Here is a 17876-nt window from a genome sequence, read left to right as displayed (position 1 = left end):
ACAGAGAAAGGATACAGCCCTGATACACACCTTTCTTGATTACAAACCATATAGTATTCCCTTGCTCTACTTGGATAGCAGCTTCTTGGTCTAGGTACAGGTTTTCTATAAGCATAATTAAGTGTTCTGGAATTCTCATTTTTCTCAATGTTAGCTGTTGTTGTTATGTGCCATTGAGTCTCTTGTGACTCATAGCAACCTTATGTACAATAGCTCTGAAACTTGGCTTATTCTAAGCCAGTCTCACTGACTCCAACACACCCACTCCCAATACGCCAGTTACTGTGTCAGTTTATCTCACTGATGGTCTTCCCCTCCTGCACTGTCCCTCCTCCTTTCAAGCATGATGTCCTTCTCCAATAAATGGTCCCTCCTGGCCATGTGCCCAAAATATGTCAAATGGAGCTTCAAAATCTTTGCCTCCAAAAAGATACTGGTTTCACTCGTTCCAATACAGACCTGTTTTTTCTCTTGTCGGTCCATGGTATACTCAGTACTCTTTTCCAGCACCACAATTCAAAGGCATCTCTTCTTCTGTAATCCTTAGACATTGTCCAACTCTCTGATGCATAGCAAAAGCCATGGCCTGGATCAGGCACACCTTAATCTCTAGACAGACACAATTACTCTTTAGCACTTTGGATAGGTGCCTGAGAGCAGTCTCCACCAATGTAATTAATCTTTTGATTTTCTAACTACTGGGTGCCAAGAGTGTTGATTGTGGAGCTGAGCAAGCTGAAATTGTTAACCACTTCAATCTCTTTTCCTTCTGTCATGGTGCTGCCAAATGGCCCTGTGGTGAGAATGCTTTCCTTCTTGATGTTGAGCTTCAATCCATATTGGAGACTGTAGTCCTTGACTTTCTACAGGAAACCCTTCAGGTCCTCCTCAATTTCAGCAAGCAAGTTTGGGTCATCTGCATTTCATAGGCTGTTGATGAGTCTTCCTCCAATCTTGATGCCACATTCCTCCTCAAAAAGCCTAGCTTCAGGGAGCTCTGGTGGCCTAGTGGCAAGAAGTTGCCCTGCATCCCAGAGGTACACAGTTAAAATCCACCAGACGCTCTGCTGGAGAAGGAGGGGCAATCTTCTCCTGTACCAGTCAGATCCAATTTGACAGTATACACACACAAAATAATTTAAAAAATAGCCTAGCTTCTTGAATGATCTGTTTTGTATCTAGATTCAAAACTATGGAGACAGGATGCACCCCTGGCACACTCCTTTCCAGATTTTGAATCATATAGTGTTTCCTTGCTCTGTTCTGATAACAGCTTCCTGGTCCAAGTATAAATTTCGCATGAGCAGAGTTAAGTGTTCCAGGATTCCCTTCTCCTCAAGGTTAGCTACAATTTGTTGTGATGCACTCAGTCAAATGCCTTTGCACAGCCAATGAAACACATCAGACATTCTTCTGTTACTCTTTGCTTTCAGCCAAGATCCATCTGACATTGTCAAAAATGTCTCTACAGCCATGACCTCTTCTAAACTCAGTTTGCATTTCTGTTAGTTTTCTGTCAATATATTCTTTCAGTTATTTTTGGATACTCTTCAGCAGAATTCTGCTTGCGTGTCATACTGTTCGATAATTTCCACTCTCTGTTTGGTCACTTTTTTTTGGAATGGGAATAAAAATGGATATCTTCAGTCATTTGGCCAGTTAGTTGTCCTCCAGATTTCTTGGCACTATCTGATAAGTACGTCCAGGACTGCGTCTGTTTATTGAAATATGTTAATTGGTATTCCATAATTTTATGGGACCTTATTTTTTTGCCATTTCCTTCAGAGCAACCTGATCAGATGACTCTTGATCATATCTTGTTTCATGAAATTCTTCTGTGTCAGTCAATTCTTTTTGATACAGTGACTCTGTATACTTTTTCCATTTTCTTCTAAGGCTTCCTGAATCATTTAATACTCTGCCCAGAGCAGCTATAGGTATTTCAACTCAAGGTTTAAATTTGTTCTTTAGTTCTTTTAGCTTAAGAAATGCTGAGCACGTTCAGTCCTTTTGATTTTCTAACTCTAGCTCTTTGCACATTTCGTATAATACTTTGCTTTGTCTTCCCAAGCCACCTTTTAAAATCTTCTGTTCAACTCCTTAACTTTCTGCTTTCTTCCTTTTCCTTTGGCTTCTCAACACTCTAGTGCAATATTTAGAATCTCTTCTAACATTCATCTTGTCTTCCTCTTCTGTCTTTGTAATGACATTTTACATTCTTTGTGGAGGATATCCCTGATCTCCTCCCATATCTCATCCGGTCTTCGTTCCGTAGGCCTCAAATCTGTTCCTGAGAGGTTTGTTTTTTTTTTTTTTTAGTTCAGGTGGAGTAAACTCAAGGTCAAATTTTGGTTCTTGTGGATTTAATTTTATCTTATTTTGCGTTACTTTGAACTTGTATATGAGTGGTTGTTGATGGTCTGTTCCACAATCAACACCTGGCCTAGTTTTCAGCTCATGTTGCGCTTCTCCAATAGTTCTTTCCATAGTTTGTAATCAATCTGATTCCTGCGTATACAACATCACGTGAAATTCATGTGCATAGTCTGCGTTTATATTTATAATAAAATGTATTTACAATGAATAAATCATTGATTTACAAAATTCTATCATTCTATCTCCAGCCTCAGTTCTGTCACCAAGTCCATTTTTTCCGACTACTAATCCTTTTCCTCTCTTCCCAATTTTTACATTCCAGTCATCCATTATTAATGCATCTTGGTTGCATGTTCGGCTGATTTATGGCTGCAAAACTTCGTAGAAATCATCTATTTCTTCCTCTTTGGCTCTGGATGTTGGTGTACATATTTGAATAGTCGTGGTATTCACCAGCCTTCCTTATATATATATGGATATTATCCTCTAGCTCACAACATTGTATTTCAAGATAGATTTGGAAATGATCTTAATTATAAAAGTGACCCCATTTTCTTCACCTTTTAATCTCTAGTGTAGAAGCTATAGTTTGTTGTAATCCAGACAGCCAAATGTCTTTGTATAGTCAATAAAACACAAACAGACAATCTTCTGATTTTCTTTGCTTTCCGTCAAGGTCTAAATGACATCAGCAATGATAGCCCTGGTTCCACGGCCTATTCTAAACCCAGATTGAACCTCTGGCAGTTCCATGTCAATGTACTATTCTAGCTGTTTTTTTGATACTTTTCAGCAATAATTTGCTTGCATGTGGTATTAATGATATTGTTTGTAGTGCTAGCCTAAAAGTTGGATTTTTTTAGCCATTACAATTAGCCCCCTCTGGTCTCCAACAACATTAACTGCAGACACACAGTCTTGTCATCATGGTTTTACAAATCATCAATAGCTGTGGGACTAGGATAAGAGAAAGGGGAAGCAAGACTTGAGGTCAGAAAGACTGTGGTGGCAAGACTCGAGAGAGACTGAAGCAGACCCTGTTGGTGGGACCTTGGTTATGGTGTTGGAGCCAGTTGTGGCATTGCTGTGGAGAAATTGTGGCAAGGTGTAAGCAGAGGAGCTCTGAGATAAAGGCCACAGTTAAAGGTTTTTGCTGAATGCCTGAAGATGAAGCTGACTTATAACTTGCTGGATGCTTGTTTGCTTGGAGGAAAACCTTGTTGGATGATTTTGGTTTGACTGCAGAACTGAAATCAGAGCCTATACTAATTAAGGAATTGTGCCTTGGAAATCGAACTAAAACCTGGACTTCAAAACAAGTGATTTTTTTTTGCCTCCTCCACTCTCCAATTTCCTTCCCTAATAAACCCCATTGTTGGTACCGTAACTGTGAGTTTGTGAGTCAGCAACAAATACACAAACCTCTTGCTGTTGGTATGGCTCTTGAGGCACCATGGGGCTGGGCCATAGGCTCTTTATCTGTTTTCTACTATGGGACAGTGAGGGACTGTGCTATTCTTACTCCTTCTGGCCCGTTCGGAGAGATGCTCACAGTCCTATCCCCTATATCCCATTTTCTCCTCTTAAAACATGGTTTGATAATTCACACATTCTGTTGGATCTTCTTTCTTGAGAACAGGAACAAGTATGGATCTTTTCCAATCAGTTGGCTAGGCAGCTGTCTGCCAAATGTCCTAGAATAGGTTGGTGATCACATATAGAGCTACATCTGGTAGTTGAACCATAACATTTGGGATCACATTGATTCCTGGAACTTATTTTTTTAAGTTTTATGTATGTATGTATTTATTTATTTGTCCAATGTCTTCAATGTAGCTTGAGCTTCTCCCTCATCACCTTTGGCTCTTGCTCATATGGTACTTCCTGAAGTATTTCAGTGCCAATCAATTATTTTTACCCCCAACCAATTATTTTTGTATAGTGATTCCATGTATTCCCTCCATCTTCTTCCTTTATTTCTTTTCTTCACAATTATGATATTTATTAAGGAAGTCAAAAGGCAGTAATTCAGGCCAGCAGCAGGATACAATCGCTCAGTCAGGGCAACTTCTGAAATGTGCTTGTAGGCATCGTGGCCTTCAGCCTCGTGACTATAGGCCAGTGTTTCCAATTTTGTGCTGCCAGTTATGCATGGTGTTCATCCCCCCACTTCCTCTAGCCATCCAACAAACTTGTGTAAAGCTCTGTCTCACCCCAGGTCCATAGTCCTCTGCTGCGGCTGCTGCTTCTGCTCCGGTAGTCCCAGAGAAACCCTGCATGCTCTGCTGCTTCTTTTCCGGTGGTGAGATTTTAAACTTCTGCTGCGGAATCCACTCAAGTTAATGATAAGATTAGCCAGTCCCCCAAGCCCCTTGTGAATAGACCAACACACCCCATTCTCCTGTCCTGGCCCATCCCTTCCATGTCTTTTGATGTTTCCAAGATCATTAAAGATTTTTTTCCAATGGCATCTTTAAGCATTGCAATTTGAGGCTTGGATTCGTTTTTCAGTTTTTTCAACTTCAGAAATGTCAAGAAAGTTATTCCTTTTTAATTCTCCAACTCAAGAGCTAAACCTTCGAGTTCTGGAAGTTCTGGTGGCCTCATGGTAAGAAGCTGCGCTTCAGTCTCAAAGCATGTGGTTTGAATGCCACAGGAGCTAGACTAAAAATTAACCATTATCTAATATGAGATACCTGAAGATTACTGAGCTCAATCCACCCACTTTGGGATCCTTAGTGTATATACAGAAACACTATGTTGTTGTTGTTGTTAAGTGCTGTCGAGTCACAGGGCGACTCATAGCAACCCTATGAAGGAGAGTCCTCGAAGCTTGGTGCCTTTCATCCTCTCTCCAGGTTCATAGGGTTTCCGGAGGCAAGCTATTAAAATAAGAAAGGAGCTCTGAATTCTGTCTTCCAGAACCAAATAAATAATTAGTAAGAGTGATCACATGGAACCAGAAACATCTTTAAATTTCAAGTTTAAATTACAAATAGAAATAAAGGTAAAATTCTAAGAGAAAAACACATCTAACAATAAAATCCTTCCCAAACCAACCTACAACAAAACAACTTTCAGATAAGAAAGTGAAGACTCAATTTTTAGAGTGTATTTATTGTGAGACAACCCCAAGAAATTGTGGAAGTGGAGACAAGGGCCTTGGTTGTTGATAATCTGGGGTCATGAAAGACAATATACCTTTAAAATCCCACTTCTGACACCTGCTATGTAAAAGTTTAAAAACATACCAGGAACTCTTGTAAGGAAACAAACAATTTATTGTCTGCAAATTTTACTGAATTTAAACAGACAAAGTCAGATTAGCATTGGGGAATATAACAAGTGCTTCCAAGTCCTAAAAGGGAGAAAGATTTTTATACAGGAGGGCTAAGAGTTACATGAGTCAGAAAGGCTGAAAGCTACAGATGAGCCACGAGTAAACTTTCCATAATGCCAGTTAATCTATTTTCTGTCACAGGCTTTCTGTACATAAACCAACATCTATTCAGGAAATATTCTAGTCATTCCCTTCTTGGAACATTCTCATAATTTTTTAATCATAAACTAAAAAGTTGTCATACATTAGTTACATGTATTCTTTCTGAGGACAAATCATTTTTTATTGTAGTCTTGAGTAAGCATCTAAGGTGTATATATTTTGAAAGCAGAAAAGAAAAGGGATGTGAAGTAAAGAAATCTGGATTCAAACCTGTGTCAATCATTTAATCACGCTAGCCACCTTAGTTTTAGTGATTTTCTGTACTAGTTTGTTGCTTTATAACTCAGAAATGATCAAGTTTAGCATCCACCCAATTCCCAATACACCATTATTAACACAAGAAAACAGTTATTTCCAAACAGGATTATATCCACAGGATTAGTGGCTAAGACTCAAATTTGTTAAAAAATTTATTTATTTCAGTCCAAACCATTGGGCTATCCAGGAAGCCTTCCTACTTCATACTGAAGAGGTGCTTTAGGGAGGGGCATTGATGGTGTAAGCCATAAGCAAGTTCTACTGCTAGACCAACTGCTGTGGGTCTCCTACGCTTTGAATTCACCATCAGCGTTCAGAAGAAAGACAAGAAGAATCCTCCCATTAGCATTTACAACTTCAGAAACTGAGTGAAACCCACTGAAAGGCCAGCTATGAGTTAGAACAATCTAGTCGGTAGTGAGCATGAGCTTATGAAGAGCAGACAGTTCAAAGACCTTGCAGGTGGTGGGGATCTGGGGCTGAACAGTCCATGTGGGGAACGCACAGGCCCCACTCCCTCTTTTCACTTGCTCATATCCTCCTCAGAGAAAGGCTTTTTGGACCAGCCAGTCTCCTACACAACCCCACATCATTGCTCTCCACCTCATCTGCCTAATTTTACTAGTCTCATCTGTCCCCGCCTGTTAGCTTGCTATGTACTTTTCGTTTATTATCTCATTCCCCTCACTGACATCATTGAAGAAGTGATGGGTATTGCTGTGAATTGAATTGTGTTCCCCCAAATATGTTAAAATCCAACCCTCTGTACCTAAGAGCATTACCTATGTGGAAATTGGGTCTTTGAAGATGTAATCACTTAGTATGAGGTCCTCCTGGAGTAGGATGAGTTCCCATCCAATTTGACTCATGTTCTTATAAAAGAGGAAAGCCTCTCAGACATACAAATAGAAGACAGCCATGTGATGAAGGAGATAGAGATTGGAGGGACAAAGAATAACAAGAGCTGCCAGCTGTCACCCACCAGAAGCTAGGAGGGAGGCATGGCACAGACTCTCCCTTGCAGTCCTCAGAAAGAATCAATGTGGCCCACAGTCTGATTTTGGACTCCTACCCTCCAGAACTGTGAGACAACACATCTCTATTTTTACAAGCTGCCCAGTTTGCAATGTTTTGTTACAGCAGGCGGCAGAGGGTGGCTTACTCTACAGGTGGCCCTGGAGGCGGTGGTGGGAGTGAGAGATGAGGAGGTGGCAGTAGGGGTTTGAGGAGAGGCTACCCTGTCAGCATGGGAGAACAGATCTTCTTTCTCTTCTCCTTCCTGTCAGGAGAGTCTGTGGAACACAGAGTTCCAATCTCCTTTCTGATTCTGCCATTCGGGTGAGACCCTTTGCATTTGGAATTATCACTCTTGGTGGGCATTTCTGTTGGGAGAAGAAATGCCAGATGAAAAGGAGATCAGGAGAGTTTTGAGCGGCTCATCAGGACAGAGAGCTTTGCTGAAGTCTACCCAATGTGGATATCTGCATTTTTTTCCTAGTTATGGTCTAATCAGTTATGACTCATAGTGACTGTATATGTGTCAGAGTAGAACTATGCCCCAAAGTGATTTTTCAGAAATAGCCAAGAATATTCTTCTGAGGCTTATCTGGGAGGGCTTGAACTTTCAACCTTTTGGTTACCAGATAAATGCAGTGACTATATGCACCTCCTGGCGGAAACTCCTGGGCTTCTAGTAATAGACTGCTTGGATTTGACATGCCCTAAATCCAATTCTTTCTTATTCCTTACACCACAAAGCTGATCCTCCCCATCTCTTTGAAGAGCACCATCCTCTACTCAATTGCTCTGGACCAGACTTGGAGACAGTTTTTCACTAATGCATTGACAAATCCTGTTGACTCTTCAAAATAGAAAAATATATCTCGAATCCAATCATGTCTTATCTCTTTCATCTAAGCAATCTTTCCCAGACACTCTCATCTTATACCTGGAATTCTAACATGTTCTGCTCACCTTCCTATGCCTGTCAAAGAAAGTAAAGGGGAATTTAAAAACATAAATCAGAGAGTGTCTTTCCTTTGTTCAAAACGCTTTCTTGGTTCAGTGTTAATCTATGCTCCTACAGCTAAACTCACTACCCTTCCATGCCCTCCAGCCATCTGACTGTGGGGAACCTTTGTGACCTCACCCTCTATTGCCACTCCATGGTGACTCAGCCTATACCAAGTTGACTCCTCAGAGGCCCTCCAACACAACAAGCCCACACTGGCACTTCCCACTCTCCTCTCAACTGGTCTCATGATTCTCTGCCTTCCTTTACTCAGTTGTTGTTATGTGCCATTAAGTCACCTGCCACTCATAGTGACCTGTGTACAACAGATCTAAACCCTGATCTACCTTATACCAACCTTATTGTCTCTGACTCACCTACGCCCATTTCCCCAGTCACTGAATCAATCCATCTCATCCAGGGTTTTCCCTTCTTGCACTGTCCCTCCACCCTCTCAAGCATGATGTCCCTCTCCAAGAACTGGTCCCTCCTTGCAACATACCCAAAGTATGTCAGACAAAGCTTCAGAATCCTTGCCTCCAAGAAGCAGACTGGTCTCACCCTCTTAAGATGAACCTGTTTGTTCTCCTAGCAGTCCATGATATATTCAATACTCTTCTCCAGCACCACAGCCCAAAGGCACTCAGTATCTAACCAAATCAAGGGCTGACCAGTGAATTCTGACTCACAGCATTCCCTCGGTGGGGAAGGGAGGTGGCAAGGTAGAACCTTGCTCTACCGGGTTTGGTGTTTGATATTCTGGAAGTAGAAATCTTTCTTCTGAGGTGTCTAGGTGGGCTCAAACTGTCAGCGTTTTGGTTAATGTCATACATGTCAACTAATGTTTCTACCACTGGAGAGCAGATGATAACTGGCAGACGATGTCTGACAAGCTGAAGTGATTGTAATTATTATCCTAATTCTGGTAAGAAGCTGCACTGCATAGGGTCGATGCATTGGAGAAGGGTGGGCAGTATTTTCCTGTACAATTCACTGCCTCTTAAAACCTACTGGAGGATCAGCTATTAATCTGTTCTGACTCAACAGCACACAACAGTAACAACAATATTATAATAGTGGCCTGGCCTGTGCTCTCTGTCTTGGCTATGAAATATTTTCCTGACCCCGGGGCTCGCTGGTTCTCTATAAAAGAGGTTGGACTCTATATTTGTTGTTGCTAGGGGCCGTAGAGTCAACTACTACTCCTAGAGACTCTAGGAACAACAGATCTGAACCTTGCCCTATCCTGCGCCATCCTCAGCTGAGCCGATAGGCTCTGGCCCATTGCTTCAGTCACTGTCATTCCAGAGAGAAGGTGTGGTCCGCTCTGCAGAAAAAGCGAGGCGCACGCACCTTCTCTGATCACCAGAGGGCGACATGTGTAGCAGCATCTGCACCCTGCGGCTCAAGGGGCTGCTGCAGCAACGTGGGAGGGGCGGAGCGAGCCTACACCCACGCAGCACCTGGCCGATGGGAACCGAATAGCCGCAGGCTTTGATTTCAGAACCAGTGCCTGCCTCCCTGCGTTTCCGCCAAATGCTGGGCTTTTAACGAAAGCAGGTGAGGTTTTGAGAGTTGAAACATTTTCTCTGACCTCTTTTTTACAAGCCTCAGACAAAGCACATCCTGTTATCTGAGGTCACATCTCTGACGATACCCCTCCCCCACCTCTTCTACAAAACCAAATAGAGCTCCCTGGGGTCCTTGTGCTCCGAGCCTGCTGGAGGGAACTCCCAGAGAGAAAGCCTTCCTCTACAGCCAGCACAACGAACTCTGACATCTAGCTTCTTAATGAGGAAATAAATGTTTGTTAGCTACAGCCACTCACACGCGGTATTTCTGTTACAGCAGCATAAATAACTACCATAACCCTCTAGTGGGGATTCAATCCTCAGAGAGGTGGAGACTGCAGAACCTGCGCAGCCTCTCACTTTTGTGTGGGATTTCCTTGAACCAAAAGGCAGCGGATCCCACAGCAGCTCAAAACAACCCCCAGGTGAAAGTAGACGTTTCGGGGGTTTGTGGATGCGTATAAGAGCTGGGACTCTTTCAATAGTGAACGTGGGGTGAGGCACTTCTAGACGAGTTCCCAGTTCACCTGGGTGGCACTGGTGTGTGTCAGCTGCTAACCTAAAGACTGGTAGTTCTAACCCACAGTTCCCAGAAAGGCCTGGAGATCCGCCTTCGTAAAGATCATAGCTAAGAAAACCCCTGAGCACGTCTACTCCGTGTCATAGGGGGCCATCATGAGTTGGCAATGTCTTTAGGGGAGGGGGTTGGTTTGCTAAGCACACAAAAAGATTTCTAATAGAACCCAGGTCACTTCAGTGTTCCAAGGGCAGTGTGGATCATAACAAATTATGGCTAACATTGAGAAGAATGGGAATCTCAGAACACTTAATTATTCTCATACAAAACCTATACTTAGATCAAGAAGCAGTTGTCAGAACAGAGCAAGGGAACTGTATGTTTTAAAATCAGGAAAGGTGTATGTATGTCACAATTGTATACTTACTTTCTCATCTGTTCCATCTGTACGCTGAGCGTATTATTTGAGAAGCTGGACTCTAAGAAGAATGGCATCAGGATTGGAAGAAGACTCATCGCCAACTTGAGTTATGCACATGATGTGACTCTGCTTACTTCAAGTAGGAGGACCTAAAATGCTTGCCGCAGAAGATCAAAGTCTACAGCTTTCAATATGGACTCTATCTCAATACCAAGAAGACAAAAATTCTCTCCACCAGATCTATAGGTAGATAGATGGAGAAAAGATTGAAACTGTCAATGATTTAATCTTACTTGGATCCACGATCAACACCCTTAGTACCAGCAGTCAGAAGATCAGGAGATGTGTTGCATTTAACAACTGTGCTATCAGGGACCTCTCCAAATTGCTGAGGAGCAATGATGTCAATTTGAAGACTAAGGTGCACCTGATTCAGACCATGGTCATTTCAATCCATTGCTGTGTGTCTGAGAGCTGGGTAATAAATAAGGATGCTATAAGAAGAATTGATGTCTTTGAGTTATGGTATTGGAGAAGAACACTGAATATCCAAAAGAACAAAGAGGTCTTGGAGAAAGTATAGTTAAAATGCTCCTTGGAGGCAAGGATGACAAAGCTTCATCTCACATACTTTGGGCATGCTGTTAGGTTAGGCTATTCCTTGGAGAAGTGACATCATTCCCTGAGATGGATTAACACAGTGAATGTGGTAATGGGCTCAAATGTGTCAGAGATGATGAAGAAACACAGGAGAGGACAGGGCTCAGATCTGTGGTCTTGGGGTCACTCTGAGTTGTACTCAGACTCAGTGACACTTAAGCACAATCACAAATATAATAAAAAGGACCTTGGTGCTGTAGTGGGTCACATTTTGGGCTGCTGCTATATTAAAGGTTGGTGGTTTGAATCCATCAGCTGCTCCATAGGAAAAAGATAAGCAGTCTTTTTCTGCAAAGATTTGTAGCATTGGAAAACCCAGTGGAGGGCTGTCATGAGTAGAGATCCACTTGAAGGGAGCCTATAAAGAGAAAGAACTGCAAAGCAGCCTGGGGAGGTGCTTCCAGTGAAGTAAAAGATCCTGGAACAGGCAGAGTCCCAGAGCCTAGGACATTGGTGCGTTTAGGAGGCAGTGAACTGCGCTGTCAAATGCTGCAGAGAGGCCTCCAGGGAGGAGCTGAGAACTGTGCATGGTAGTGTTCTCTGGGATCCTGACAAATGCCTGATGGAGTGGATGCAACAGAGGGAGAGGCTGAGCAAGCGGGGCAGCCGTCTTCCATGTGGGGTTGGGGCGGCAGTGGGTGAGGAGGAAGGGAGGTTTGTTCTTAGTTTTCTTCTGATTATAGCATTACTGTAAACTGATATCTCATTAAAACCTCCAGACAAGGCTGCCAGGTGGGTGTTACAATTCTTGTCTTACAGATGAGACACAAGACTCTGAATGTTCAGACAATTGCCCAAGGTCATACTACCAGTCGATGGAGAAGCTGGAAATTGATCTCAAGTCTATGTCTCCAGAGCCTGTTCTTGTTAGTATGCTTATAAGGACAATGGACTCTTGCTGAAGGATCCTGGGCTCCCACCATGGGAAGTGTCAGAGGGTGGAGAAAATGATGGGGAGGGGGCCCATTCCACCTTGAGTCTGAATTGTAAGATCATTACAATTGTAAGCTCACTAGAAGTGGTGAGAGGCCTTGACGGGGCCACTTCTTATTCCCCAACTGTTGTCTGAGTAAAGGAGTGGAGAAGACACTTCAGCTTCAAGGAGGTACTATAGAAACATTTTTACTAGGATGTAAACAAGATATGTGTCTTGGGAGTGTAAGCTGGAGGGGCCTCTGGCTTCTGCTCTGGCCCAGAGGTCGCCAGCATTTGGGCGTGCTGGAATGGTAAAATAATGACGGGCCCTCAGGCCCGTGAAAGGTGAAAACCTGGAGAAAGGATGAAAGTCACACAAGTGTTGAGTATTTTCGTTCACAGGGTCGCCATGTGTCGCCTATGACTTGACAGCATTTAACAATAACAACAAACAAGACAAAGAGAAAATGATTCCAGAATGAAGGAAACTATTAGCATGATGCTGAAGGAGTTTGCTGAATCACTACCATGATTTTAATTTCTGTGATTTGGAGACAGTCATCACCAGATCATGACCGGTGACACGTACAATTCATCACTGCTGCAGGCAGAACTATAGAACTAGGCAAAGGACCACCACGATCAGGATCTAGCCACAAGTGTGCTTTAAAAAGCCTTACCGGCCTTTTTGTTGTCGGTCTGGCTGGCAGCTGTCGAAATGGGCAAGTTCATGAAACCAGGGAAGGTGGTGCTGGTCCTGGCTGGACGTTACTCTGGACGCAAAGCTGTCATCGTCAAGAACATTGATGATGGCACCTCCGACCACCCCTACAGCCACGCTCTGGTAGCTGGAATTGACCGCTATCCCCGAAAAGTGACAGCTGCCATGGGCAAGAAAAAAATTGCCAGGAGGTCAAAGATCAAGTCCTTTGTGAAAGTTTATAACTACAATCACCTCATGCCCACAAGGTACTCTGTGGATATCCCCTTGGACAAAACCGTTGTTAACAAGGATGTCTTCAGAGACCCTGCTCTTAAACGCAAGGCAAGGCGGGAAGCCAAGATCAAGTTTGAGGAGAGGTACAAGACAGGCAAAAACAAGTGGTTCTTCCAGAAGCTGAGATCTTAAATCTTCAATTTCAGTCATTAAAAATACCCCCCAAAATCCTAGTGTCTGACTGCTGCATGTGTTATTAGTCTAAGAATCATTTGTGGGGTTCATGGCATTGGGTGATGGAAAATATAAAATAAAGTTAAAACTATTGTTGTGAGACTTGAAAAAAAAAAAAAGCCTTACCGGGTTGGTTCTGGGGCCTGAGCCACTGACTCTGTGATTGGGCCGAGACTCAATGGCCACAGGGTTATTTATAGAAAATTGTTAAGGACATACCCAGACAAATTCAAATTCTCTGATTCTCCATGCAAGTCCGGGAGCAAATTGTTCCTCGCCAGGTGCTCTCTGTAGGGAGTCGCACTGGTAACCCTAGGGTGGCACCTCCCTGGCTTCTGGAACCCACCAGTGGCTCCTCAGGAGAAAGAGGGTAATCTTCCGTAAAATTTACAGCATCCAGAACAAACCCACTGGAGAGTTAATCTGTCTATGAGTTGGTCCTGATTAAATGGTAATGAGTGAGTGAGTGAGAATGGGCTTGCTAACAGGTTTACCAAAAGTGAATACAATTGCATTTGTGCTTTTGTGATATATTTTCTCACTGATAACAGCTTTTGACCAATAAAAAACAGTCAAAAGAATGTCAATGAGAAAGTGACAGGGTTTGGATGACAACTATGATGTACTTTCAACAGCATGCTTCCTGAAGACAAACTGTTACTCTCTGTGCTTGCCTGGACTTGTCTGTCATAGTCACATGGATTGTCTAAAGGTCAGAAAGATACTCGATGGCTCTACATTTATATCAAGACTCAAAGCAGAGTTAGGACCATGCTGTAGCCTTCAGCATGCCGCAAACTATGTACTTTAGAATTTAAGTGCAACCAGGATACTCCATAGAGACGAGGATGATTAAACATCTTCTCAACATACTTTGGGCATGTTGTCAGGAGGGTTTAGTCCTTGAAAAAAGACACCACACTGAGGAAGGTGGAGGGCCAGAGGAGGAGAGGCAGGCAAGATATATTGGCGCCGTGCCTGTAACAATGGACTCAAGTATATAGAAATCATGAGGCTGGTGCAGGATAGGAGCGGCTTCAAATCTGTTGTTCACAGAGTTGTTATGAGTCATAGTCGACTCGGTGGCACCAAACAACAACACGACGTTCCTGAAATCACCACATCATAAATGGATACATAAGTGCACAGAAGAAGAGAGAAAGGCAGTTTTCAGGCTGAGGCTGTTCTCATGACACGATTAAAAGACTAATAAATGTGAGGAAGACTGGAAACACTTGCTCAAAAGATAAAAGCTCACAGTCTTCAGTATGGATTGCATCTTAACATCAAGAAGGCAAAAATCATCACCACTGGACAAATAAGCAACATCATGATAGGAGAAAAGATTGAAACTGTCAATGATTTCATCTTACTTGAACCCATAACCTTTTGGTACCAATAGTAAAATCAGAAAAAGTATTTCACTGAGAAAATTCACTGTCAGGGACCTCTCTAAATTACTAAGAAGCAATGATGTCAGTATAAAGGCCAAGATTCACCTGATTCAGGCCATGACCTTTTCAGTCACTTGCTATGCTGGACAATGAATAAAGATGACAGAATAATTGATGTCTTTGACCTGTGGTGCTGGAGAAGAGTATTGAATATCCCATGGACTGCCAAAAGAACAGATATGTCTTGGGAAAAGAGGCAAATATAGCAAACTTAATCTCACATACTCTGGGGATGTTGCTAGGAGAGGTTGTTCCTGAGAAAAGGAGATCGTGCCAGGAAAGGTGGAGGGTCAATGAAAGAGTGAGAGACCCTCACTTAGACAGATTAACATAGTCACAGTAGCAATGGACTCAAGTATGTCAGAAATAAAGAGGATGGCATAGGATAGGTCAGGGTTCAAGTCTGTTTTTTATAGGGTTGCTATGAGTCATATTTGATTCAACAGCTCCTAAAAATAAGAAGAAAAAAGGGAAAAAAACCAAGGTTATGTCATCTGCATAACGTAGGTTGTTGATAAGTCTTTCTCAGATCTTGACACTGCATTCTTCTTCCTAGAGTTCAGCTTCTCAAGTAATTTGCTTAGTGTACAGGTTGAATAGGATGGAGAGAGGATACAGCTCTGGTAGACACCTTTCTTAATTTTAAGTCATGTCGTGTTTCCTTGCTCTGTTTGCACAGCAGCCTCTTATCTAGGTATAGAGGTTTTGCATGAGCACAATTAAGTATTCTGGGATCCCATTTTTCTGTTATTGTTGTGTGCTTTTGAGTTGCAGCCTATTGATAGCTGACCCTTCAGCAGACTTTCAGAGGCAGTTAATCACATAGAGGAGGTTGTCCATTCTTCTCCTGCAGAGCCGCTGGTGGATTCGAACTGCATGCTTTTGGGATTGCAGTACCACTCCTTATCACTAGGCCACAAGTGCTCCTTATTCTTCTCAATGTCAGCCGTACTTTGTTTTAATTCACATAGTCAAATGCCTTTGTCAATAAAACACTAACAGGCATTCTTGTATTTTCTGCTTTCAGCTAGGATCCATCAGACATCAGCAATGATATCTTTGGTGCCACAACTTCTTTAAAACCAGCTTGAACTTCTGGCAGTTACCTAACTATGTATTATTCTAGCTGTTTTTGAATGATCTTCAGCAATGTTTTGTCTGCATGTGATAGTAATGATATTGTTCAATAATTTTCACAGTCTGTTGCATCACCTTTTTGGAGAATAGGAACAATTACAGATCTCTTCCAGTCAGTCACTCAATCAGACAGACAGCTGTCCTCCAAATTTCCTGGCATGTGCAGGGCTACATCTGTTATTTGAAATATGTCAGCCAGTATTCCACTGATTCCTGGAGCCTTTTCCCCAATACCTTCAGTGCAGTTTTATCTTTTTCCTTCATTACGATTGGCTCTTGTTCATATGGTTGGTACTTCCTGAAATTTTTCAATATCAGTTACCTCTTTTTGGTACAATGATTTTGCATATTTCCCCAATCTTCTTTTGATGCTTCCTGGATTTTTCAAGATTTTGCCCATAACATCTCTCAGCATTGCGACCTGAGGTTTGAATTGCTACCTTGCTTGCTGAAAGTGAGGAGGACTTGAAGCACTTGCAGCAGAAGATAAAAGACTACAGCCTTCAATATGGATTATATCACAACATTTAGAAGGCAAGACTTCTCACCATTGGACTGATAGGCAACATCATGATAGATTGAGAAAATATTAAAACTGTCAATGGCTTCGTCTTACTAAGATCCACAGTCAATACTCTTGGTGCCAACAGTCAGGAGATCAGGAGCCATATTTTGCTAGGAAAGTCTGCAGTCAGGGCCCTCTCCAAATTAATGAGGAGCAATGATGCCAGCTTGAAGACTAAGTGCATATGATTCAGGCCATGGTCTGTTCAATCATTTGCTATGTATGTAAGGGTTGGACAAGGAATACGATGACAGAAGAAGACTTAATACCTTTGTAGAAGAGTACTGATTATCCCAAGGTCTGCCAAAAGAACAAACATGTATGTCTTGGGAAAAGTGTAGCCAGAGTGCCCCGTGGAGGCAAAGATAATAAAGCGTAGTCTCATATACTTTAGGCATGTTTCTCAAAGAGGGTATGGTTTGGGAAGGGACATCACGCTTGGGAAGGTGGAGGGATGGTGAAAGAGAGGAAGACCCTCAACTTGATGGATTGATAGATACAGTGACTGAAGCAATGAGCTCATGTGTATGAGAGATGATGAAGATGGCACAGGATAGCACAGGGTTCAGATCTGTTGTTCAGAGTCTCTGTGAGATATACTCTACTCAATGGCATCTAACAACAACAATAGCAATAAAAGCCAATGACAAAAAATTGGATAAGTTATGTATACTGCATTGAAACAGATGAGGGAGAGAACAGTTTAAGAGTGATATATGATTGGGTATTATAGTTATGACAAGAGTCCAGAATGAAGGTTGCTTAGTGGAGTGTACTCGGGCGGCGAGGGAGGCATTGTATATCAATAACAGAATTTTTCTTTTACTTTTCAAAGAGAAGAGTGAACTGGGGGCGGGGAGGGCTGGGGCAGGGAGAAAAATGCAACAATGAATGAATGGAAATCCAAAATCTCTGTAAATGTTCATTAAAATTAATTAAAAAATTATAAAATAATAAAAGACAATGACAGTTTCAGCAGAAATAGTCTTTCGTCCAGCTTTAATATAAATCACCTCAGCCTTTCTCCTAAACACCAGATTTCTCTCTCCCAGAGCTCCTTGGCTACTTCTGCTGCGACCCCACTTGCTATCTGGAATATGGCCCATGTGGTTGTGAGGTGAGGGTAGGAGGCTGAAGGAGACTGTGTCCTGAGGAAGCCCTAAGAGAGAAGGGAGGGAGATGTTGGTCTCCCAACTGAGATGAGAATGCAGAGTGTAGAACATAGACTGTCAAGATTCCTCAAGGTCACATTTAATGTGGAGTCTTGGTGGTCCTCTCATCTTCCACTCAGCCCTTGTTTTTCTATAATTTTCACAGA

The 17876-nt window shown here is 42.4% G+C and overlaps 1 pseudogene; it reads left to right on the top strand.

The window, feature by feature from the left end:
- The first annotated feature begins 12949 nt into the window (after positions 1–12949).
- On the top strand, positions 12950–13360 carry LOC102869145 (annotated as a pseudogene).
- Positions 13361–17876: the final 4516 nt, after the last annotated feature.

Source organism: Elephantulus edwardii, unplaced genomic scaffold, assembly GCF_000299155.1.
Source record: "Elephantulus edwardii isolate Elephantulus edwardi_28Jun2011 unplaced genomic scaffold, EleEdw1.0 scaffold00252, whole genome shotgun sequence".
Classification (NCBI taxonomy): Eukaryota; Metazoa; Chordata; class Mammalia; order Macroscelidea; family Macroscelididae; genus Elephantulus; species Elephantulus edwardii.
This window is presented reverse-complemented; position numbering and strand designations above follow the sequence as displayed.